This window comes from Apostichopus japonicus, chromosome 16, assembly GCF_037975245.1.
Source record: "Apostichopus japonicus isolate 1M-3 chromosome 16, ASM3797524v1, whole genome shotgun sequence".
NCBI classification, from domain to species: Eukaryota; Metazoa; Echinodermata; class Holothuroidea; order Aspidochirotida; family Stichopodidae; genus Apostichopus; species Apostichopus japonicus.
Genome location: NC_092576.1, coordinates 26,571,194 through 26,598,467, shown reverse-complemented (window position 1 = coordinate 26,598,467; position 27,274 = coordinate 26,571,194). Strand labels below are relative to the sequence as shown.

The window sequence follows — 27,274 nt, the reverse complement described above, 5'->3', positions numbered from 1 at the left end:
GTGCTGTTTTTACTGGTGATTCATGTAGGTTGGCCAATGCATTATTAACATCCACTTCCACAAAAGAAGTTTCATTTTCAGATGTACTGATGTACCCAGCATTAACCCCGTCATCCATGTCTCCTACTTCAACATCAGTCATGTCCCTTCCTAAAAAGCTTTATGAGACAAGCATAACATAACTAAACTCCTGGTACGACAGCCTCTGGGAAATTTACCAATTTGTCAAAAGTCATTAAGGGTTAGAACAGAAAGAGATTTAGTCCTTGGTTTGCAGTGAGAGTTGTTGAATGGATCGCACCACTTCTTTCTCATGGTTGAGAACTTTTCAGCGGCTCTTGTTGATGATGAACACAAATGGCTTTGATCTGGGTTCTTTTCAGCCTTGTACGTAGCATCAAGAACTTTATCAGCTTGCGTCTTGATTTTGCGTACTGTTGTTTCCCTTGTGTGATGTAATTGATGACAGAGGTTACTGTCAGAATAAAAGCTGCAGTTTTCCCTGTAAAATAAGAAATGTCTGATATTAAGATCTCACCCTCATATACAAATCCAATGTTCATTCTAAATAAAATATTTAAACCCATGCAAAATACCAGGCTCCTCTGGCCTTGCTAGAATATTTGGCCCACCCTCACTCCAATCTAACTTAAGGGGGCCAGCAAAATGTTACTGTACTAAAACGCTGCTCCCATCCCTCCCTCACCAGGCTCACCTGACTCACATATAAAACCAGTGGCCAAAAAAATTAAGAAATTAAAATCACATTTCATTGTAGGTAATATCAATGATTTATATCGTAAGCACTGGGGTTAATCACTGGGTTATAATGTTAATGTCAATTGGAATCAATAATAAAAGAAATAATCCACCAAAATGAAGGTCGCATGAAGGTCGCATGAAGGTTGCAGATTTCCTGAGTCACGAATTTGTAATTTTCACCCGAAATCACGCAACTAGATGGCTGCTATCCAGCCTGGCAAGTGCCATCTCCATCGATCTGGCAGGTATTGAAATCTGAAATTTTCTTGGTACGCTGCGCGCCAACCGACGGTGGCGCTCCGCTTAGATAGTACTTACGGCCGGAATACTCGAATCGATTACGTCTCCTCCCCCCATCCCCACGTTTCAAATCGGATTGACGCCCCTGGCTGTCAGTGAAATGCACAGCGAGGCGCTGGGGTTGGCTCAAATGACAAACGTTTGAAACCCCTGACAGCACACTCCCAAATAGTGGCCTTTTTTACATTAAAATCGATAGCACGTAGGCCTATGTAAACGACATTCGGCCAAATATGCAGATGTAATGATATAGCCTAGGTTTTAAGCAAGCCTCCCAAAAACTAAATGGCCAAGCATAGAGGCACACATTTACTAATTGAAAGCTTCATGTTAGTCTTAATTGCTTACCTTGAGTCACGAGCAAGGTCATGGTTATGTTTAGAAGCCACTTGATTGAAGTTTGTAGTTAATTGATGTAGAGTTGGTCGGTTATCATCAAATTCACTAGGTTTAGGTGATTTGTCACGCAGTGCTTCTGTCTTTAGTTCCAAAAAATCTATGTTGTCTGTACTTGCACATAAAATCATCTTCTTTTTTTTCCAAACGCCAGGCACTTGTCCTTACATTAACGTTAGTAATGTTGGAGCTAGCCATTTCTGTTATGTCACTAACTGTTATACTTATTTAGTATTAGAGTAGGCCTTAGCCTATATGGACTAAAAGTGCTAGGCCCGTGGGCCTAAGCCCTTACGTTAGGATTCGCGTAACATTATGCCTACCATTAGACTAGCTTAGGCAGTTCTGTAAACTCCTTTTGAGAAACAACGGGCGACGTAATGCGTATTGATTCTGTATAATTGAGATCGAATTTTATCACCAAGTCAAGTTATTGCGTTACAGCTATTATCAATAGGCCTAATTCTTATATTATGATTTAGCTTGCTGGTCACTTCGCCCAACAACCATTTCGCCCAACCAGCATGGTCATTTCGCCCAACCAGCTTGGTCATTTCGCCCAACCTTGTTGGTCACTTCACCCAACTTTTTTTTTTAAATAATATTCAGTCACGATAATATAACTTTTTTCTATTTCTCTTGTTCAATTGGATTTATTTTGGGTAGTAACATGAGTTCCGCTCGATATCGATCGGAGTCTAAGCAGTTATTTCAGGTATAATGGGAGGATTACACTTCTTTCACTAGGCGGTTACGCATGCAATGGAAGTTACATTATTTTACAAACAAAAGGGAATCGGTGTGGAATAGTATCACCGTTTCTACTATCACAAGTTTCACAATCTATTTCACAATTCCCGAACGTTTCCTCAGTAAAGTTCTACAAACTAAAGGACTTCAAGTTTCCTTAATATTCCTAAATATTCTTAAGATCACTATCAAACCTAACCCCTAAAACACTGACGGTTTGTATCCTGTTACGTTAACAATTCCCGAACGTTTCCTTTTGAAGTTTATATTTTAACAAGGCTGGGCGAAATGGTAAGGTTGGGCAAAATAGTTCATGGGCGAAGTGACCTGCTTCCATTATTTATAGTTAGCCTACTGTGGTTAGACAAATATATTAACACATCACTCGTTTTATTTTTTAAGAAAAAGTTTCGTTCAACGGTAATCGTCACATGAGTCGCATACATTTTCCTCTGTAGCTTTGTTGCGCTGTTTGGTTACTATGCGCTCTCTGGCATTGCAAAATGATATTTACGCAAACTACTGTGCATCAATCAGGAGCCCGCAAAGCTTCAGTACTATCCATTGCGATTAGGAAAGGAAGTAGATACGCGAGAGTGCTTTATCAGAAAAATAAATTACATATAGTTTAAAGAATTGTTCCCATATATTAGTGTAATGAGCAAGTGGTAATTATATATATATGTTATATTTATATTATATTTATTCAGCCAGAAGGTCAACTTGAACTTAAAGCCTGGCTTTCGCCGGAACTGGGTTCAGCCGGTTACGTCGGCGATGTGTTGCACATGCGCAATGCTCCGCCAGCTCCGGTGTTTACATTACAGGTAATGGGTTAACATAAAAGATTATAGCGTGCCTGGTGGTCGAAATAGTGCCCAGTCGTTGCAAATACTGACTGATGCGTAGGGCTTTCTGGCCAGTCCCAGAATGCTCCTTCACCTTTGTGCTTTTTACGTGACCCGTCATACGGGATACAAAACGTCACGGCCAAACGGCACTACCAAACCATCCCATTCTTACAAACGAACCTCAGGTCAAGCGAGCCAAAAAAAGTACATATGCTCACCGACCTGCAGAGACAAAACGCCCAACCCCCCACTGAAATATTAAAAAACTACAAAAGGACGACCAGCACGCAGCGAAACAAAACACCCTTCCCCAGCACACCACCGTCCAAAAAAGGCAGCCCCAGATAAACGGCGAAAATCGCCTTCAACCTGAAGGCGAATGTCAGACTTCACCGCCTCCAGGACTGCCTGCCAACTGGCAAATTTCCCCCTAAAAACAACATCACATCTATTCCTCCAAATAAGTTTTTTTACAACAGAACAAACATAAATAATACGCTGCAACACAGCAACGGAACAAACTGGAGGATCTAATCCATACAAAACAAAAGCCTGTCCTACCGACCAGGAACGGTCTCCCGTTAAACGGTCGGTCCAGGACTGAAACCACTCCCACAAGTTCAAAACAAAGGGGCAATGCCAAAAAACATGGGCAGTACTCTCTAAGCTGTCACAGCCGGTCCTCGGGCACAGTCCATCACCCAATCGCCAGTCATACCTTTTCAGATTGGTCACCAAGGCACCGTGTGCAATTCTCCATGCAAGGTCACGGAGCCTGCAACCATTCAGCCTTGAATGCACCGAACGCCATACTTCGACAGGATGACGTCCCTGTACAAAAATTGCATTCAAGGCCCTATCCCGCAACGAACTGTGAACGAGGGCCAGCTGTGACAGGTCAACAGGGGGCAACTCAATCAGAGCGGAGCAAATGACACGCACCACCCTGTTTGGAGTACTACTATGCGGTTCTCTGTTGCTAAACAGCGCCGGGACCCATCGACGCAGGTGCAAACCGCCCCAAAAACGTACAAAATATGAACAAGGCAACCCTGGGTCAGTTACCGCTACAAACAACTGCTTAAATAACAAACAAGTTAACTTACTTCCCAGATGAATCACCCCTAACCCACCCTTCTCCAGTTTTTGGTACATTACCGCCCTTTTGACAAGCTCTGTACCACCCGACCAAATAAATGAAAATATCGCTCTCTCCAACCGCACCAGGACGCGACGCGGAATTGGATACACCGCGCCCGGGTACCACAAGATGGGCGAAACAAAACGATTAACTACGGTGACTTTCCCTAGGATCGAAAGCCAGCGGGTGCCAAAGGTTTCGAGCCTGCTCTCAAATACCTCAGCCCTCTCGCTCCAGGTGACATCACCAGGTGCATCGTAGCCGAACCATATACCGTTAATTTTTATATTCTGATCCGACCACGACGCACCGAATGGTAAGTCTCTGTATCTCCAGCTACCAAGACGAAGGCCCTTTGTCTTTTCTGGATTCAACTTCGCCCCGGTAGCTCTCTCAAAAATAGATAAATCCTGCGAGAGTGCGCGAAAGGAGCCCAGACTCGAAACAACACATGTCACGTCATTGAACGCATTTCACTTTGGCACCCCCTGGCACAACGAATGGAACAAGTTTGGAGTCCCTTTCCAAAAGACGAGAGAGGGACTCGCTAAACAAAACATAAAGTAATGGAGACAGAGGGCACTCTGGCGCACCCCCCTCTCCACGTTAAAAACCTCCGAACAAAACCCATTTACGATAACAGAACTGAAACTTTGTTCATACAAAACAGAAATCCATTTACGAAAATTAGGGTGCAACTGAAACGTCTCCAATACATTCATTAAAAAACCGCGATCCACCATGTCAAAGGCCTTCTGCTGGTCCAGAGACACCAATGCACATGGCAGATCACGCTCAATAACAAAGTCGGTCAAGTCGCGCATCAACCACAAGTTCTGCTGGATGCAATGACCCTTCACTGCACAAGTCTGGAGATCACCCACAAGATGCGGCATAGCCAGTGCAAGGCGGTTGCACAAAGCCTTAGCCAGCAACTTGTAGTCCACATTTAACAAGGTGATCGGACGCTTGTTACGGGGATCCAAGGGGTCCCCAGACTTGGGCAGCAAAGTAATCATGCCCATACGTTGACTTTGGTTTAACAGTCCGTTTTGGAAGGCGTCATCGAAGACGGCTCTGATGTCGGGTCCTATTATTGCCCAGAAGGTTCGGTAGAACTCCCTCGGAAGCCCGTCCGAACCCGGGGACTTGCCATTCTTCATCTTCGAAAGCGCCTTCCAAAGCTCAACAGTGGTTATTCCGCCCCCCAAAATATCATTGACATCGTGGGGAACGGTTTTTGAGATTCCCCTCAATAAATCGGCCTGTGCCGACAAGTCGACATTGCCACGCGTAAACAAACTCGAATAATACTCTTTATATACGCGGACAATGCCGTGAGGGTCACTAACCACGGTCCCATCAGTAGCGCGCACAGACGGGACGCGTCTGTCACCTGCCGATGAGCTAACGGACTGGTAAAACCTCAGTGAAGGGCGCTCCTCGGCTTCCACCGCTTCGACACGGGCCCTGACGCGGGCACCGTGGTACTTTTCATCGAGATAAGTCTGCAAAGCGATGACAGCCGAAGGGTCGCCAAACTTCACCTCCGCGCACAGCTTCGAAAAATGTTCTCTTCGACGCCGTGCGCGGGTCACGCAATACTGAATTGCGAAGCGTTTGATGCGCAACTTGACATCATCCCACCATTGGGATGTAGAAGCAAAGGCCGGCTTCAATGTTTGCCATCCTTTGTACCTGGTCTCGAAACCTTGGCGGAACTCTGCCTCGCCAAGAATCCGACAGTTAAGCTTCCATAGGCCCCGCCCGATCGGGAAAATGGAAGGCAAAACAAAACGTGCTACTACAGTGTCATGGTCAGAGAGCGGACAGCTGAGCGTCTCGCAACCCGAAAATTTAAAACTTACGGGCGCATACACTCGATCTATCCTGGAGGCATCTTCTCCGTTAGGCCTCATCCACGTATACACCGTACTACACGGGTGCATATGCCTCCAGACATCGGCTAAATGGTGTGCCGAAGTGAATCTGTCCAATTCTGTGATCCCAGCGTCAGGACTAGCAGACACAGAAGCCCCGAGTCTGTTAAGACCCGAGTCTGGGACACAGTTAAAGTCTCCGACCATGACACATGGTGCACTACCAGGAACAAAGGAAGGCAGCGTGTTAAAAAATTCTCGTCTAGTAGAAGGCCGATTGGGAGCATACACATTGCAAAGGGAGATGTTACCCTGTGGATACTTGAATAGAATGCAAACCAATCGGCCCTCGTGATCCGTCTCCACCCTAGTGGCAAAACCCGCCTGACGAGGTGACAGAAGGATGACAGTGCCACAGGATGAAGACGAACCAAACGAAGCATGCAGCCCACCACCCCACTCATAAGCCCATAGAGGGACATCTTCCAAAATATGTGTTTCCTGCAGGCAAACGCAGTCGACTTCCATTGAAATACAATATTGGAAAATGCGACTGCGCTTGCGATGATCCCTCATGCCATTCACGTTGAAGGTGGCAACTGAAAAAGTATGGGCCATGAGAGGGCAATGACGCAAAACTACGCCGACGACGATTCTGTAAGCTTCAAGCGAGCTCTAGACGACATATCGTCGTCTGAGTCGTCGCTTGAGGCCGACCTTTTTAGAGAGCGTTCCCCCATCTCGTCGTACCAGCTCGTCCCAGTGGCACGTTTTGGCTCGACGATCACCGAGCCCCCGGAGTCGCTGTCAGACAGAGCCTCCGGAGACCCGATGACCACCGAGTCCCCGGAGTCGCCGTCGGACAGAGTCTCCGGATCTGGCGATACCGGCGGCGGCGGACTGGGGACGGAACTGGACGAGTTGATAGGGGAAGCTGGTGGAGACTTTCCCGGTGCGGGCACGGGGTTGGGGTCTGCAACTACGGGGAAGGGTGAACTAGGTGCACCCGGTTCCCCCTCTTTGCGTGGAGCTTCCTCCGAGGCAGTAGGTGCGCCAGAATTTGGCGCCTTTGATTGACCCCCACTCTTTGTCATAAAGACATAAGAGGAGGGACAAGCGCGAAAAACATGCCCCTCCTTCCCACAGAGTGAGCACACAACTTCGCTTGGGCAAGCAGAGGTATCATGCCCAAGACGAAGGCAGGGCCCACACTTTTTGTTTGGGCAGCCCTTGGCTTCGTGCCCGGTCTCCCCACACCTGAAGCAGGTACGGGGCTGACCGGGGTAACGCACGTGAGCTTTATGCCCGGCAATAAAAAGGAAGGAGGGAATGTCCTGCTTGAGGTCGATCCGAACCTGTCGGTGCCCGTTCAACACCCCAGGGGCCTGTGCGTAGGAGCACATTTTGTTACATCTGAAACAGTCATCAGTGTTAACGCTTTCTGGTTTTATTTTGCTAATTATATAGCTTGTGCTTTTCAATAATCATGTGTAGGATTTTCAATGTCGGACTACCCAAAAAGAACTAACAGTATAATTATATTGCATTAATCTGACCTGCCCATGAGACTGCAGACCCTTTGAGAAAAATACATGCAACATATAAGCAAATGTTTCAAACATATTTAATTGATGTTCTCAAATATAAATTTTCCCTTTCGGAATACAATTATTTTATTTGGCATCGTATAAATTTTAACAGTGGCAACAAACCTCTGTAGAGCAATATCAAAGTACAACGCAGTAGTATGGAGGAGTATAGACACCACTCTTTCTTATTTGAATGAGGTAGGTCGGATGACGTCATAAAAGTCACGTCATCGTTATTATTATCATTTTTTAATTTGGTCATTTGTTCTATTTTTTAATTCTTTCTAACTATTGTTTTCTCATCATTTTATTTCATTTCTTCTGGGTGTGTGTGTTTTCATCATATTTTGTCAACATTTTATTTCTTCTTTTTTTCGTATGCATTATCAAGTAAATAAATAATTTAATAAATTTAAAAAGAAAAAAGAAAACAAATATAAACATAAACATAACTATAAAAAAAAAGAAATAGACTAAGTAAGTAAGAATAAATAAATATACACAGAACACGAACTGTCTTTCTGGAGGAATTGATGGCCCTTTAAAGATCACATCTTTTAGGAATATCCTAAAATGTGCTCTGGTACACATCAGTACACTCTTAAAACGTTGGGCAAACATTTTTTGGAAGAAAATGTTGGTTAATTCTTTAACCATTATGGGTAAAATGGTGTTGGAATCGTTTATCCTGTATATATACGAGTCCATTTGCCCAACGTCTGGGCAATGAAACCGCCAAAATATTGTCGTACAATTCGCACTGCAATGTGATCATTGCGTACGTAAATCCGTATACTAACTACGCTGGAGTACTAGTGAAGGCATGTTGCGCTCTGCGACGTGATAGCAGCACACTTTTACTCGATACGGTACATACGATCGAATTGCAATAGAATATTGTTGAGTATATCATGAGTATATCTTTCTCGTCGCCGGTTCATGATGGTGATGTGTTGACACTTTAACGAACTTGGGGTTAGAAGACTTGAAGGAATCATTTCAAGGTATAGTATAATGTATTCATACCTCAAACGGATTGGCTAGTATTACTTGGCCTAGCCCAACGTTAGGCTGTGTCCGTCTACAGACGTGGCAATTTCCAAACGTTAGGTCAACAGTATATATTGTGTTCATAGCCCAGACTAGCCCGTGCGAAGGCTAGGCCTAACGATTGATATTGATCACATTTGTATAAATATACTAGTTTCTCGTCCTAACTGTTCAGAAAAAATGAGGGTGCAGGCAATTAACCTACAGATAGTGCGACCAGAAGGGGAATTTCTGTGGTAAAAATTTGGGTAACTTGGTTGTTCAAATTTGAAAATTAAAATAGGGAAGGAAGGATGCAACAAGAAAGTACTTATTTACACCTCGCCTTAGTATTACAAATGTTGATTTTTATTAGGGCTCACAATATTCATAAATTTATGTTTAAAGTATAGATCCTACGTCTGCAAAATTGGTACAGTAGGCGTATCTGTAGACCCGAGACTATGTGATCAGAAAGACAAGATTTTGACTTGTTAAACTATGTCTCATCATTCTATCATTTTCTTTTTCAGGTATAAATGAATTGAGTCATCAAACTTAAAGGGGCCTATGCTAAGGATAGGTATATGCATTGATCAAAAATATTGAAACCATGATGACCTTTTGGTTTGGTTAACCAAGTTGTGTGGCATAATAAAAAAATTGTTTGGTAATTTTGCATTGATATGTTTTATATTTCATCACTTTGCTGGCTCACAGCCAAATATCTGACCCGTGGTAATCATGTATCATTGTCAGGAAAGGGAGAAAAAACATTCCCATTTAGAAGGGTGTTATGGAGGGTAATGTAGTTCTGAAAATATTTTTTCCCCCAAACTGTCATTTGGGTATCAAAAACGGTTGTAACTTTCTTCACAATAACGACATACATCCATGTAGATTCGAAGACTATCTTCTTACACTGAAAAACATAAAAAAATCACTACTTGACGAAGGTGCAACATTTTTTTTTAATGAATTCTCCCCTCCATTTATTGCTTTTTGGCACTGTTTTGATTTTAAAACTTGATGCCATTTTCTTTAAATGCTAGATTTTTGTTGTTGTAATTTCAGAGAATGAGATAGACAATGCTGTATTGTCATTGTTCGATGAAGGTACTATCATGGAGCTCATACCAAAGATTGGCACCAGAATGAAATTTTTCAAGGGTTGGCGACAGAAGGTACTTTAAAGAAACTAAATGGGATATACATTTTCAAGTGTTCTGAGGGTTGTAGATGGCAACATTAGGACTTATTTCTTTCACTTGAAACATGCCCATGGCATTAATGCTCAACATAGGTCAAATATTATTTGAAGTCAGGAAAACTGTAAATTAAAATTTGGAACATGCTATGGTTACAAAAGGCATCCGCTCACAAAACATCTGCCATCTGAACTAACAGTAAATGAAAACAATGTTCATGGAAGAAACTGAGAGTGGCGATGATGCATATTCATTCGGTGACATAGAAGATAGAGATCTTGAAATTGACCAAAGTAATGACCCTGCTGCAATTTTCAATTTCCCACCCCCACGAAAATATTTTTCATGTCCCACGCTCACCTATATAAGCTATATAATGGGGGAAAACCGAGTGGTTAGAGCCAGCCAGGAGGCGGGGGCTCAATTTCCAATCCCAGCCGTGTCATATCAAAACTGTTAGGCATGTTGATGTCTCGCTTGACCTTCACTGCAGAGTCTAAGTATTTGGTTGAGGAACAAGAACCTAAGGGCACTATGGTTCCTTGCTTGTAAGGAATATTTACTACGGGAGCAGCACTGTCCTACAATTGTTATGTGGTCCAATGTATCATGACACAACGACATAATATTGTTGCCAACAATATCACCAATCCACTGTTGGTCCAGGTTTCGAGAACCAGATGCCTGATATGAGCAAGAGTTGGCTCTTTTTACAGAAACACAGATTAATCATAACTGAACTTAACATTTTGGCCCATAATTGACCTTTGGTGATCTTGGATCACATCACGGTTATTTTGGAAATAGTTCCTCTACTGCATTTACAACTTGTTGCAATATATCAGCCATGCCACACTTTGTGACTAGAAGAAGTTGCAAAAATTGCATAAGTTAGCAGTTTATTTACATAAGCAAGCTTGGATGACCTGATGGTTTGTATAAAAAATGTTTCCCTCGATGATGTGATATATGTCTTGAAATTGTCATGTGCTGCAATGTGCACACACAGCGTTGTTGCTAATAAGGTATCAGAACCACCTTTGGCCCCTAATAACTTGAGAACCGGGAGTCTGAATGAAGCGGGAGTTGGTTTCTTCTGTAGACCACAAGAGCTCTAAGATGTATTAAAATATTGACAAACTGTTTTTGTTTTGCCAGTATCCCCTTACATGAGCATATTTTTCAAGATTAGAAATTTATCCAATTGATCTCCAGGTCAGATATAGTTTGACACTCTGATTCGAGAAAGCAACATGACCAGTCTGTACCATTATCCTAACTGTGTACTTATTAAAAAACAAACTTCACCTTTGATAACTTCGCACATGAAGATTGCACAGGGGTGAACCCATGGACATTTTTTATCATAAGATATATCTGAGATCCTATTATGGCTCCGAAAATTCAAATAACCAAAGAAACTGATGTAGGTCATCGGAGGTCAAACTGAGGTAGGTCACCCACATGCTAGTCAACCAATGGATTACAATAGTGTAACTCCCAACCTTGACGTACATTTTGTTCTCAAATTAATTCAAAGATACTAGTTTTGACCCCTAATTGACCTTTGTTGACTTGGGTCACATAACTGTTATGTTTGGAAACGATCCCTTACCCCATTCAAACCTTGTCTCAAAATATGAACTGCATCAGAGTTTTGCGTCGGGAGTTATTGCAGGTTTAATATTTGGGGTGTTTGGACCATAATTGACCTTTGTGGGCACCAAAAACGATTGGGATCTTCCTCTCACTATGGGTTATCCACTCACCAAGTTTGATCATGATACATCATTTTCTGTTGAGATATCGTGTACACAAACCAAGCGTCACACACACACAAGTTGCCAAGTTGAATGCATAAAGTTGATAGCTTTGCAAAAGTCTACCCCTACTTCATTGACAACTTTGAAACCTGGGGGCCTTCTAGTTTAAGGCCTCACTGAGCAATGCCTTAAAATTGGTCTTATGCATGACCTTTTCCCTGAAGTTGCATAGCTTTGTACATTTATATATGTGCTTGAGTTAATGATTAGGAAATTTTCTCTGTTCAAAATCACACAATGAACAATACATCAAGTTTGGAAATAGAAACTTTTTATGATTTTCTTCTTCATTTATTGAATGAAATGATACCAAACTACTACTGATTGCTGACAAAGTATTGGAAATACAATAAACATCGTATTCTTGTAGTTTAATACAAAGTTTCTTATGAGATAAACATTGAACTTTAAAATACTACATGACATTCTACATGTTCGTATGTTATTTCAGGTGCAAGAGAGCATCTGCTAATCACATAAAATGAAGTAAATACTTTATTTATCATTTTGTGGTTTTTCTAGTTGTCTACATTAGGCCTACAGGCTACTACATATCTGCGTAGTGTTCTGATGCGTATTTTGGTGATTCTGCAAAACATTCTAACAGATCAGCAAGCTGAAACAAGATTGAAAAACCACAAAGCCGAAATGCTTACTAATCGCTTTCCTTTTCTATATGTTTGGCAATGTAAAGGAAGATTGGCATTTTGTGCGATATGTAAATAGTTGTATTGAACTATTACTGTCAATAACACTATAAACTACAGCACCAATAGTGCAGAAACTTAAACAGTCACCTAAAAATGGTGCCCTTTCACCTAACATTCCTGAATAATCCTCACATGAAGGCAAGAGCTTGATCACTATGGTGAACTTTGATTAACTATTGACCTTAATTTCATGAACACTGCATAGGAAGCACTATCTAACAGACATTTCAACTAACTTTCTTCAACATCATCAATATATGATTGTACATATTTTTTTAATACACTATACTACACTAAATCATCATACTAAGACTATGTAATAGATAAAGATTGGCCGTGGTGAGGTTGCTATTAATAGCCACTACTTTCCCAGCACATACTTTGATATTTATCGTGGCTGGAATTACTTGCATTAGTATATCTTCCATGGAATGCGTTGCATTGAAGGACTCATCACCAAGAGATGCAAGCATAGTGTTCATTATTTCCGTTGTTGCCTCCTAAGTATTTATGTTTTCGTCTACTTGGCAAAGAAGCTGATAAGTTCCGTCTTCCACATCAAACGCTATTATGGTGAGTGGCATGTCTTCATTTTGGAGGTCCAGATATCTAATTAAAAAGAAAGGTTTTTGTAAAATGATTCACAAATCAGAAAAAGCTAGAGTACCAATCGTGCAGTAGCTCGTACCATAAGTTGTGTAATTACTGATAATTTTCTTCAATACAAAAATCACCATATATATAACCAAGCAGAATTGAATTGAGAATAGGTCCTTATACCCTTCATAATCATTCCTTAATAGCCTTATAACATTTGACCCCTACAAGACATTTCACCTTCACTTGTCGAACTACCCCAAAATGAATAGAATCAACTTTCATCAACATCCATTTATTTCTGTGAAGTAGCATGTTGCTGCATGGATGTAAAGAGTGAACCTGAGATGATCTTTGACCACAAATTCTGGAAAATCTCATATGAAGCTATACTAAATTATCAGCAAACTAAATTTTCCAAAACATAGTATGAAATTGCTGGAAGAAGCATTTTAAAAATTGTGAAGTATTTCAATACCTGACATGATATTTGATCTTTATAGATTTATCTGTAAATTTTTACTGGAATAAAGAAATGCAGCCAGACGGATAGACAGATATATAGATAGATCACATAGATAGATGAGATAGATAGATGAGAGAGATAGATGAGGTAGATAGATGGTATGGATGGAAGTCTGAATGGAAGTCCGGATGGAGGATGGCATGGATCGATGAAAGGATGGATGGAAAGATGGTATGGATGGATGGAAGGAAGGAAGGATGAAAGGAAGTCTGGGTTTGAAGGATGGATGGATGGATGGATGGATGGAAAGATGGTATGGATGGAAGGAAGGATGGGTGGATAGAAGGATGGATGCAAGGATGGATGGAAGGATGGTATGGATTGAAGGAAGGATGGGTGGATAGAAGGATGGTATGGATTGTAGGGATGGGTGGATAGAAGGATGGATGGATGGAATTCTGGATGGATGGATGGTATAGATGGTACAGATGGTATAGATGGAAGGAATGATGGATGGAAGGATGGTATGGATTGATGGTATAGATGGTATGATTGGATGGATGGATGGATGGAAGGATGGATGGACTGATGAATGGATGGATGGATAAAAAGATAAAAATATCGATAGATGATAATAGTTGATTGAAGTACAGCAATTTCACTGTCAAATTGAATGAGGTCTTTTGGGATGTTGTTTTGGTCCAAAATCTTTTGCAATACAAATGCACTGCATTCTGCTGTATGATATGTATCATAACTGCTTCTATACTGATTATACAGAAAGAGATAATCAACATCAAGATACCATGGTGACGAGTAAGAATCTGATATTAAAGACAACATCACAGCTATCCATAAAATGGTGATATGTTTACAGTCTGCCATTATGCTAGTTTATGATACAGCTTGCACTTTTGCTACTCTATTGGGAATGACAATTGATAATACTGAATAGGCATAATAATAATAATAATAACATTTTATTGTTAATACCATACTATATAACAACGTACCATACAGCACAACATCGAAAGGAGACTAAGTAGAGGATATTAATTGATCAAGGTCACTGTGTGTTTTGTTGTCTTTCACAAAACGAACTGTCAAATCGTAGCCTCTGTAAATCTGTATAGGCTCACTTTCTGTTGTGAATTCTGTCAGAGGCGCCCTCTCATATAACCATACATGGAAAGTACCTGGTACAATGTGCGAAAATTCTCCGTACTTATTGAGAATACGGTACCACCAGTTTTCTCCCAACAGTTGATTTGCCTGAGCCAAAGAAGGTAACCTGTACTTCTGTATAGTGGATGTACTTGTCGTTTGTACAGGCTGTATGGGTTCCAGAAATAATTGAAAAGTTTCAACCTGAATTTGAACTTTCAATGTAACTTCAGGATTTTGAAGTCTTCCACCATTTACCGCCTCTTTGATGTGGTCTTCAGTAGAGCGAATGCATCGGTGTGTAGAAAATCACTTGACACACTTACTACTTGACCTGCTTTCCTCCATTCATCATGTTGTTCAGACCAACCAATATAATGAACCTTCACCTCTGGCACCCCTTGGATAGTCCTTTCGTCTACAACTTCCAACCTAGAAAGAATAAAAGTAGAAATTACCCTAATGATTTGTTTGGTTAACTACTACCTTAGTATCACTCTGGATCTATAGCAAAGGTTGCCATATCCAGGCCTATAGTCAGGTGGGAGGGGGGGGGGGGGGGAGTCGCAGAGAGTTTGCTTTAAGTTGTTGGGAGCCAGACCTATCTTTTTCCCCGCACTAGAATTTGCACTAGTTAGGGTCAGGGAGAATTCTCCCCTTCGCACTGAATTTTAGTGGGGGATTTTAAAAGGAATTAGGAGAATTTTTCATTGACTCTGCACATTACCACGAATATTGAATATTTGTTGGATAATGAAAAAGGTGGGTTGGTGCTTATTCATTTACGGTATGTACCATATGGCAGTATATTTGACCTTATTCAAGAATATTACCTGAAAAGTTTACTGGTTGACCAAGATTTCTTTGTGTCACGTCTTTTTTTTCTCAAGTTGAAAATCACCTTCATGCAGCCTCTTGGCACAGATCGCCTCGTGGATGTACAATTAGAGGTACCGGTATCCATACTCCATACTGTATCACTATCACTTATAAGGTCTAGTTTCTGCACATAAATGGAAGTGTAGGAATGATTGGTCAAGATGATCAGGGGTTTCAAGTTTAACTTGTTAAGATCACGGCTCAATTTAATAATGCGTACCTTTTTTAACATACCCTAACCAATATTGTAACACTAAAACCAACTTGTTCGTTTACAGTAGGCACTACTAAAAATCAAATAAAAGATCGTTACAATTAAAAGGAATGAAGAATAGTGTAACAAAATATCTGAACCCTAACCTGTAATAATAATAACACCTGCATTGTTTTCAAGGATTGACAACAAACAGGTACGCATTATTAAATCAAGCCAAAATCACTCTACATATTAAAATTGTTGATTTTTGCCTAGGCTCACCACTACCATCACCAATTTATTGTACCGTAGCTCACGTTATTCACTAAACACCGCATTATCCTGCGTAGGCATAACCTAGGCTTAAGTAGTAGGCCTAGGCTTCTTCATGTGTATATTATACTACTAGCATAGGTACGTATCCCCAATACAAAAAGTAGACTCGCCCACTGTACAATATCAAGGTATCGTAAATAAGTTGGGAAAGCTTACATTTTTAACATTGTGATAGATACATTTATACACATCCTTATGAACTCAAACAATAACCGTAATGTTGGGAAAGAATCAGTTTATCATATGCTGAATTTATTTTAATATGTAATAACGTAAATTTATCGGTAAAGGGAGGCAAAACTTAGCACTCGAATATCTGCCCTGTGCACCCGAATCAAATCTCGCACGTATAACGTGTAGATGGAAAATGCAGACGACATCCGCAAAATGGGAAAAAATGGTATGTAGATTTTGATTGGATGGTAAAAAGGACGTGAGGTAGTATGGGACCAATCAAATTATGTCTACCATCCATGTGACGTATACAGATGAGCATCAGTTACAATTGGGAGTTGACATAAAACCGGCAAAACGTCGTTGTTGACTGCTTTACGTAGCGGTTTCAACTTTTTCACACGCTGAAGTACGTGGGGTATCAGTGATTAACATGAATTCAATGTACTTTATTTAAAAGAAAACGAAGTAATCTTTCTTATAAGACTCGAAAGAAAATTATAGGTTGTTTACTTTTTGAGTTATAGAAGGATACGTGCAAAAATTGGATGGAATTTGCAGATAAATAGCGAGAAAATTATGGTAGTGTGGAATTGTTCGGCAAGGTTTTGATATGGACGTTTAGGATCTCGCATGGCGGGTCACGTAAAATGCACAATAGAATAAAAATCATACCAAGGAACTCTGAATAGCACTGGAGACATTTACATGGACGAAATGAAATATTTGAAGAACTTCTTGGAGCCTACTTTGGACTGGAGCTATTTTGGGATTTAAAGAGGTAAATGGGATCTGTAAAGTAGAATGGTCTCCTACAAGCAAAAATTAACTGTGATGAAGAAATGTATGTTTCTACTGTACCTGAAGAACTAATCAGCGAATTGGACAAATTCAAAAACGCTTGATGATGTCACTTTAATTCTCCTGTCCTTGCGTCTTAGCTTCGGTGAACACCTTTGCACATTTACAGCTAAATATGGATGATCTTTAGCAATCTCAGTAATGGGTTCAAATAAAGATTTTGTACACTCAATGAATTCAATTTCTTGTGTAATTCTTCTAGAGACATAACCAGCGATGTAGAGGAGGCAGTTTTCTTGCATATCAGTTGGATAAACTGCAGTCTCAGTAATGTTCCGTTATCGGGTGGTGTAGTAAAGTGCCATTTCTTTGAAGTGCTGCTTGTCTCAGGCTAGTCTTCTGTTGAAAAATGGATTCTTGAAGGCTATCAAACATCAAACAGTTTCCAGAAGAACTTGGTAAAATCAATTTATTTATCAAAATACTTCTGAACGATTACGAAAATTGTCGTGTTGGATGATTATTGTTACATCGTCCACGTTGCCTAGCATCAGCATTGTGCCATGGACTGTTTCCTCAAATGGGCCTTTACACATTTGTATGATGGTACCCTGGAGTTTCAAGTTTTTAAAATAGTTTATCAGTGATTCCAATGAATTCAGTAGTCCCTAGACCTACCATCAAATGATGGGATATTCATATCTTCTCTCAGAAAGTCAATGGCGTGTGCAGCAGAGGAACTCAATGTTTGTGCGGCCAAGCTTACATCCATTTTGTGTTTTCTCCATGTGCTTTGCTGTAAGTTTGTTTGCTAAGAACAATATGTCCTTTTCCTGAATCTGAACTAGTTCTTCAATGAATCTCCAATCAGCTTTCTTATCTTCTCCATGCTCATTTGTAAACTGAATGATTTTCATACTTGCAAATGTATTTCTCATCAATTTAAGCATGTAACATGCATCAAACATAATGTGCACATTTTCATTTGGGAATGTAGGATGAGGAAAGCTTGGCTGCCAATCGGGGACTGTATGTTTCGCTTTTAGAATCTTTGCTGTGGATTGATTGGTGTAGCAACCATGAAATGTGACACCATGAACTATCTCATTCCATGGTCAGTAATATTTCGAATACATTGTTTACTCAACTGTGCTGATTTTTAACTGACAGTTTCTTAATAAAGAAGTAACCCACAACAAGCCTCCAGTGACGACAAGTCCCTACAACCATAAACTCAAGACATTATGTTGAAAGTTCCTCATCTGCCTCTGCATGTATGCCTCCATCAACAACAAACCCTTCAAATGTTCCACTCTGTTTGTTCTCTTAGAGACATGGCATCTACCATTAGAGTACAATCTGCCGTGTAGTCATCATTTTCTCTTTGTTTTACTAAGTGCAGAAGTGCCTCTCTCATAAATCCCGGTTGACTGTCAACTGATGATCTCCATTGTCGCAGTGATGATGGATTTGGTAAATTAAGTACCTTCCTAGTGAAATTATAGGACTTAGGGGAATAAAAGTGCAGTGTCTGAGTACCGCAATGCATGTGGCCGTTTGTTGCAATTATCAATTTCGTGTTTTAATATGGCCAGCTTAATGCCACTGGAAATGTGTTGGAGCCACTCATAAACCTCTGATGTTATGTATTCATCATCTTGTAGCTCCTTTAATAAGTCATTCATTGTTTGAATATTCTTATTCTTCCTTCTTGTTGGTAAAGTCCACTTTTGCCTGGACTGTTATTGTTGTTTTCTTTTATGTACCTACTTTGTTCATCTGTTTTACTCGTATATATATATGTATAATTGTACAGTAAGCAAGTCGTCTAACCTATAAGGAGATATTTTGTTTACGTGCTACTGTACGATTGCGAAATATCATATTGATATTTCGTCATGTTTATTTTTCCATCTACATGTTCCAATGCTGAAAACTTCCCGAAAAGAAGCAGTGATTAAATAAACACTTTTATTGTTTTTGAAGTAAACTACAGTTACGTGTTTGACTATTTAATCTCTTCTGGAATCGTTTCGTACTTCCTTTTAAATCTACAAAGTTCAGTCAACTAGTCGTTTTTGTGGCTACGAATCACGTCTTCTGCGTTCATCTCTGCCAATACTTCTGACGTTTTGTTTGGAGAACCTTATTTTCTTTTTCAAATGCTGATTTTCCACAACTGTCATGCATTTTATTTTCGCTTCTTGTTACCTAAACACTTAATGGTAACGTTTAGAGTATCTTCAAGGACTCTCTTTCTGTCGGTAGGGGGTTGGCATTAATTGTCTCCGATTCCTATGTTATCGCAATTGAAAATTGATGGCATACCATCCTTTTGAGTTTTCTTCGTTCAGTCTCTGGACCACTGAAATAGCAATTAGGAGTAAGATGCTCACCACACAAAAAATATACTTCTTCGGTTTCCAGTCTTTCCTCTTTACCTGGTGCAGCCACTTACACAAAAGATATCTATGTTGCAGTGGAAACCTACAGAACATAATGCGTTACCAAATTTTTTTTTTTATTGTTCTCTAGTTTGTTTCCATGTAGGGCACAGATATAAAAAAAGAATAAATACAAATATCTATTACACCTATCAACCATCAGTGTAACAGGATGAATGGATCATTTTTGTTCAATGTCATTTGAAAAGAAATTTATGATAAGGTGCTTGTTTCTTAAATTAAATTACCAAATTTTAATTGATAAATAAGTAGATCTGTTTGAAATGTAATGTACACGTATGCAAACAGGCTGATGCTTCAAAATATATTGAAACATACTAAGGAAATCTATTGAGCAAATCAACAGATATTCTTGCCAGCGGGCCACCAAGCAATCTGCCCTTGCCGACCAGATTTGGAACTCAAAGTCTGCTTGTGTTAGGAATCGTACCTACCTACTTTCTTTTTGTGTCCCATGTTTGTAAAACACCCTAGCACACAACCAGTTTTTCTGTCGAACACTGCCTTCCACTTTAGTCTGTGCATGCAGTTTGATGTTAATGTTGCAAAGGGGGTAGTGTGCTTTTTACGTGACCCGTCATACGGGATACAAAACGTCACGGCCAAACGGCACTACCAAACCATCCCATTCTTACAAACGAACCTCAGGTCAAGCGAGCCAAAAAAAAGTACATACGCTCACCGACCTGCAGAGACAAAACGCCCAACCCCCCACTGAAATATTAAAAAACTACAAAAGGACGACCAGCACGCAGCGAAACAAAACACCCTTCCCCAGCACACCACCGTCCAAAAAAGGCAGCCCTAGATAGACGGCGAAAATCGCCTTCAACCTGAAGGCGAATGTCAGACTTCACCGCCTCCAGGACTGCCTGCCAACTGGCAAATTTCCCCCTAAAAACAACATCACATCTATTCCTCCAAATAAGTTGTTTTACAACAGAAAAAACATAAATAATACGCTGCAACACAGCAACAGAACAAACTGGAGGATCTAATCCATACAAAACAAAACCCTGTCCTACCGACCAGGAACGGTCTCCCGTTAAACGGTCGGTCCAGGACTGAAACCACTCCCACTAGTTCAAAACAAAGGGGCAATGCCAAAAAACATGGGCAGTACTCTCTAAGCTGTCACAGCCGGTCCTCGGGCACAGTCCATCACCCAATCGCCAGTGATACCTTTTCAGATTGGTCACCAAGGCACCGTGTGCAATTCTCCATGCAAGGTCACGGAGCCTGCAACCATTCAGCCTTGAATGCACCGAACGCCATACTTCGACAGGATGACGTCCCTGTACAAAAATTGCATTCAAGGCCCTATCCCGCAACGAACTGTGAACGAGGGCCGGCTGTGACAGGTCAACAGGGGGCAACTCAATCAGAGCGGAGCAAATGACACGCACCGCCCTGTTTGGAGTACTACTATGCGGTTCTCTGTTGCTAAACAGCGCCGGGACCCATCGACGCAGGTGCAAACCGCCCCAAAAACGTACAAAATATGAACAAGGCAACCCTTGGTCAGTTACCGCTACAAACAACTGCTTAAATAACAAGCAAGTTAACTTACTTCCCAGATGAACCACCCCTAACCCACCCTTCTCCAGTTTTTGGTACATTACCGCCCTTTTGACAAGCTCTGTACCACCCGACCAAATAAATGAAAACATCGCTCTCTCCAACCGCACCAGGACGCGACGCGGAATTGGATACACCGCGCCCTGGTACCACAAGATGGGCGAAACAAAACGATTAACTACGGTGACTTTCCCTAGGATCGAAAGCCAGCGGGTGCCAAAGGTTTCGAGCCTGCTCTCAAATACCTCAGCCCTCTCGCTCCAGGTGACATCACCAGGTGCATCGTAGCCGAACCATATACCATTAATTTTGATATTCTGATCCGACCACGACGCACCGAATGGTAAGTCTCTGTATCTCCAGCTACCAAGACGAAGGCCCTTTGTCTTTTCTGGATTCAACTTCGCCCCGGTAGCTCTCTCAAAAATAGATAAATCCTGCGAGAGTGCGCAAAAGGAGCCCAGACTCGAAACAACACATGTCACGTCATCTGCATATTGAGCGCATTTCACTTTGGCACCCCCTGGCACAACGAATGGAACAAGTCTGGAGTCCCTTTCCAAAAGACGAGAGAGGGACTCGCTAAACAAAACATAAAGTAATGGAGACAGAGGGCACCCCTGGCGCACCCCCTCTCTACGTTAAAAACCTCCGAACAAAACCCATTTACGATAACAGAACTGAAAGTTTCTTCATACAAAACAGAAATCCATTTACGAAAATTTGGGTGCAACTGAAACGTCTCCAATACGTTCATTAAAAAACCGCGATCCACCATGTCAAAGGCCTTCTGCTGGTCCAGAGACACCAATGCACATGGCAGATCACGCTCAATAACAAAGTCGGTCAAGTCGCGCATCAACCACAGGTTCTGCTGGATGCAATGACCCTTCACTGTCTGGAGATCACCCACAAGATGCGGCATAGCCAGTGCAAGGCGGTTGCACAAAGCCTTAGCCAGCAACTTGTAGTCCACATTTAACAAGGTGATCGGACGCTTGTTACGGGGATCCAAGGAGTCCCCAGACTTGGGCAGCAAAGTAATCATGCCCATACGTTGACTTTGGTTTAACATTCCGTTTTGGAAGGCGTCCTCGAAGACGGCTCTGATGTCGGGTCCTATTATTGCCCAGAAGGTTCGGTAGAACTCCCTCGGAAGCCCGTCCGAACCCGGGGACTTGCCATTCTTCATCTTCGAAAGCGCCTTCCAAAGCTCAACAGTGGTTATTCCGCCCCCCAAAATATCATTGACATCGTGGGGAACGGTTTTTGAGATTCCCCTCAATAAATCAGCCTGTGCCGACAAGTCGACATTGCCACGCGTAAACAAACTCGAATAATACTCTTTATATACGCGGACAATGCCGTGAGGGTCACTAACCACGGTCCCATCAGTAGCGCGCACAGACGGGACGCGTCTGTCACCTGCCGATGAGCTAACGGACTGGTAAAACCTCAGTGAAGGGCGCTCCTCGGCTTCCACCGCTTCGACACGGGCCCTGACGCGGGCACCGTGGTACTTTTCATCGAGATAAGTCTGCAAAGCGATGACAGCCGAAGGGTCGCCAAACTTCACCTCCGCGCACAGCTTCGAGAATTTTTCTCTTCGACGCCGTGCGCGGGTCACGCAATACTGAATTGCGTAGCGTTTGATGCGCAACTTTACATCATCCCACCATTGGGATGTAGAAGCAAAGGCCGGCTTCAATGTTTGCCATCCTTTGTACCTGGTCTCGAAACCCTGGCGGAACTCTGCCTCGCCAAGAATCCGACAGTTCAGCTTCCATAGGCCCCGCCCGATCGGGAAAATGAAAGGCAAAACAAAACGTGCTACCACAGTGTCATGGTCAGAGAGCGGACAGCTGAGCGTCTCGCAACCCGAAAATGTAAAACTTACGGGCGCATACACTCGATCTATCCTGGAGGCATCTTCTCCGTTAGGCCTCACCCACGTATACACCGTACTACACGGGTGCATATGCCTCCAGACATCGGCTAAAAGGTGTGCCGAAGTGAATCTTTCCAATTCTGGTTTTCGTGAATAACATCATGATCATTATGTGATTGGACAAGCTTGCAATGACGTCATGTCTCTTAGAAGGTCTAGAAGGTATTTTAGCCCGCTAAACTGCGCGGTCAGCGTATTTTTTTTCCTAAGAGGGTTATGGGAAATTATCATATATAGGCGTATCCTAACCCTCGTAGGACAAAAATAAGCGCGCGGTGAACGGTACCTTTTAGACGCAATATAGCGATACAATATTGGACGAGCTGGGTGCACGTTCACAATAGTGTACGAGGCTGGCGTAAAATACGCAACATGCCAAATTCACCGTTTTGCCACTTTAACCAAAGTAAAATACGACCACCGACCCCCAACAAGCCACTCCAACAATCAAAAAACCACAAGGACGACCAGCACACAGCAAAACGAAACACCCTCCCAGCGTCGGGACTTGCAGATACAGAAGTTCCGAGTCTGTCAAGACCCGAGTCTGGTACACAGTTAAAGTCTCCGACCATGACACACGGCGCACTACCAGGAACAAAGGAAGGCAGCGTGTTAAAAAAATCTCGTCTAGCAGAAGGCCGATTGGGAGCATACACATTGCAAATGGCGATGTTACCCTGTGGATACTTGAATAGAATGCAAACCAATCGGCCCTCGTGATCCGTCTCCACCCTAGTGGCACAACCCGCCTGACGAGCTGACAGAAGGATGACAGTGCCACAGGATGAAGACGAACCAAACGAAGCATGCAGCTCACCACCCCACTCATAAGCCCATAGAGGGACATCTTCTTTCAAAATATGTGTTTCTTGCAGGCAAACGCAGTCGACCTCCATTGATTTACAATATTGGAAAATGCGACTGCGCTTGCGATGATCCCTCATACCATTCACGTTCAAAGTGGCAACTGAAAGTGTATGGGCCATGAGAGGGCAGTGGGGCAAAACTACGAAGACGACGATTCCGTAAGCTTCAAGCGCGCCCTAGACGACATATCGTCGTCCGAGTCGTCACTTGAAGCCGACCTTTTTAGAGAGGGTTCCCCCATTTCGTCGTACCAGCTCGTCCCAGTGGCACGTTTTGGCTCGACGATCACCGATTCACCGGAGTTGCTGTCAGACAGAGCCTCCGGAGACCCGATGACCACCGAGTCCCCGGAGTCGCCGTCGGACAGAACCTCCGGAGAATCGATGACCACCGATTCTCCGTCAGACAAAGCCTCCGGATCTGGCGATACCGGCGGCGGACTGGGGACGGAACTGGACGAGTTGATGGGGGAAGCTGGTGGAGACTTTCTCGGTGCGGGCACGGGGTTGGGGTCTGCAACGACGGGGGAGGGTGAACCAGGTGCAGGGGAGGGTAAAATCCCACCAGATTCCCCCTCCTCTCGTGAAGTAGTAGGTGCGTCGGAACTTGACTTACCCCCACTCTTAGTCCTAGAGACATAAGAGGAGGGACAAGCTCGAAAGACATGTCCCTCCTTCCCACATAGTGAACACACAACCTCGTTTGGGCAAGCGGTGCTATCATGTCCAAGACGAAGGCAGCGCCCACATTTCTTGTTTGGGCAGCCCTTGGCTTCGTGCCCGGTCTCCCCACACCTGAAGCAGGTACGGGGCTGACCGGGATACCGCACGTGGGCTTTATGCCCTGCTATAAACAGGAAGGAGGGGAATGTCCTGTTTCAGGTCGATCCGAACCTGTCGGTGCCCGTTCAACACCCCAGGGGCTTGTGCATAGGAGCACATTTTGGCAGCCTTGACAGCCCCGAACCGACCCAAAACCGTTACGACAAGTTCCTGCCGCACCTCTAGTCCTACGTGGATGATAGTTACCCATACGGATCGCTCGTATGGAGTAACTGTCATCCCCTCGACGTTACTCAGCAACGTGACCCCTTTCTGACGGGCCACGTCACTGGTAAAACGTAAATCGTACGTATTACGACCCTGGAGAGCTTGCAAAGCATCAACCTCTCCAGGCACAACAACACCCTTGCTCTTCAAAATACTAAAAACTTGCACCGGTGGAACAGCTTGTTCACCGGTGAACGACAACTTAACTATCCGAGAATCACGGCGCGATGCCATGATACCGAAGGTGGCTAGGCCACAGGGGAGTAACACAAAACAAACAAAAGACCGGATAGTGAAACCACAAACGATATACGAACTGAGGAAAACACACGAACACAAGCTATCACACCCGCCCGGCGGGAAGTATAGCACAGCACAGTACAAAAACAGCTGTAACAGATGAAGAGCGAGAGCGAAAACACGTCCGCACTCCACGAAAGCCAACTGTCAACTACAGAACAATTAATGTGTAATCTTAACAAATGGCCTTTTAGTCGGTTGTAGCTGTTACTGGTAATATCATACAGGGGGTAGTAGTTTATGCTGTATAACATATCCCACTTATAATATGTGAGAGTGAAAAAAGTTTCATGCATATGTACATTTAGTCACAGATGAGTAAACTTAGGCAATTGTCCATAGTTACTGTCCAAAACATACCTGGCTAGGCTAAGCAGGATTTGGCCTAGCCTACTTCAAAACTGGACAGGCCTAATGCTAATGACCTTGCGCCACAATTACAGTGGAGCGGATGTGTTGCAAATATATATATATATTTTTTAATGTGTACGATTCTAGGTATTCTAATAGACTGAAATATCCTAGGCTGAAGTTTTAACCTAGGCTAACCTTAGACCGAGGGCAAGGAATAGGCTAGGCCCTAAGCCTATTTGCCTATTCCTAGTACGTAGCCTACTTAGGCCTAGGCCTATGAAATTGTTAGTGATATGCTTAGACCATGACATCATAACCGTAAAGTCATGTCATTCTGGCATGTGGATCTTAGTAAAATAAGGTGCTGATAAATGTTTTCATTAGGCTTTAGTCGCATCCGAAAGGACAGCCAGTCTAGGTGATAGGCTAACTATCTAGGGTCATGTCGATAACAATACAGTAGCTGAGCAGACAACACTAGCCTGGTAAAGTAACATTCCATTGTAATTGCTTGTAATATCGCTTCAAAAGAATTACTTGTTAAAGTAACATTCCATTGCCACGATTTTGGACGATTGCTGCACCCAAATGCGACACACGATATAACCATTTGGAGTGATTTGATGTCCACTTTAGTCATTTACTTAAGTGAAATACGTACTGTTTGTAATACGCGCCGGTACATCCTTGCCGTACATTGAAAGCGCCACCACTTAATTAGTGGCTTCAGTATCATGTCGCATGACGTCATTCTATTGTTATCAATTTCTATGGTCTCGTCGGGTTCACTTTCGTTGAATTAGCGAGTTCGCAAATTGCCGCGCGCAAAGCATGATGGGACGGTACGGGGGATAAACACGACCTGGGCGACGCCCACTTCCCTCTCTTTACGTGTATTTTTCCCTGCGATTTCCTGTTTGAGTGCTCCTAAAAACGCCGATATTTTGACTGTTTTACGTCATTGATTTAATTGGTAAGTTAAACAAACATTACAACACATGCATTTATTAATGTCATGTACTTTATTTCAGCAAAAGACAAAAGACCGCAAACGTAGCCACTTTTTCGACCTAAAATTGTAAGCTTACTGACATGTGAAGAGTTGTATACACACCTGTATACACTGTATTACCTTCTTGATATGATTCAAATTTTTCAGGGAATTGCATTTCTGATGTTGGTTAGTGATAAGTTCATGATATAAATCTGACATTGTTAGTGATATTTTCCAATGAAAATAAAAGGAAGACGATCTATACAAAATTGGAGTTTTCAATTTAGGAAACAAAATCACTAGACATGAACATGAAAAATTGGCAATAATATAAAATAGCATGTATGCCCAATTCATTAAAGACACAATTTATTTTTTTCAAGGTGATAATATACTTGTGTGAAATGAAACATTGGGAATTATAATTATTTAGAATATGGCAGATACACATGCATGTCATCTCAATCTTAAGAATTATAATACAAATTGTTAAACATTGGAGGAAAACCTATTAAATGCCTAATGCTGTGTGCTTTTGTTTTCATACAGATTTAAAACTCCAAGCCATACAAGTTAAACATCATGCGCAATTGTGCTTTTGCCAGCTGCACAGATGGAGAGTGGAAAAACAAAAGGCGGGAAAAGGATGATTGTCCAACTCATG

General features: G+C 42.2%; 1 long non-coding RNA gene across 1 annotated transcript in view; it reads right to left on the bottom strand.

Annotated features, from left to right (window-relative positions):
* Positions 1–27,274, bottom strand: part of LOC139982108 (uncharacterized) — a 68,545-nt gene continuing 41,271 nt past the window's right edge. The window contains exon 4 of the long non-coding RNA XR_011797984.1: positions 1–3,150. This is a non-coding gene — a long non-coding RNA (uncharacterized lncRNA). The remainder of the gene's footprint in view (positions 3,151–27,274) is intronic.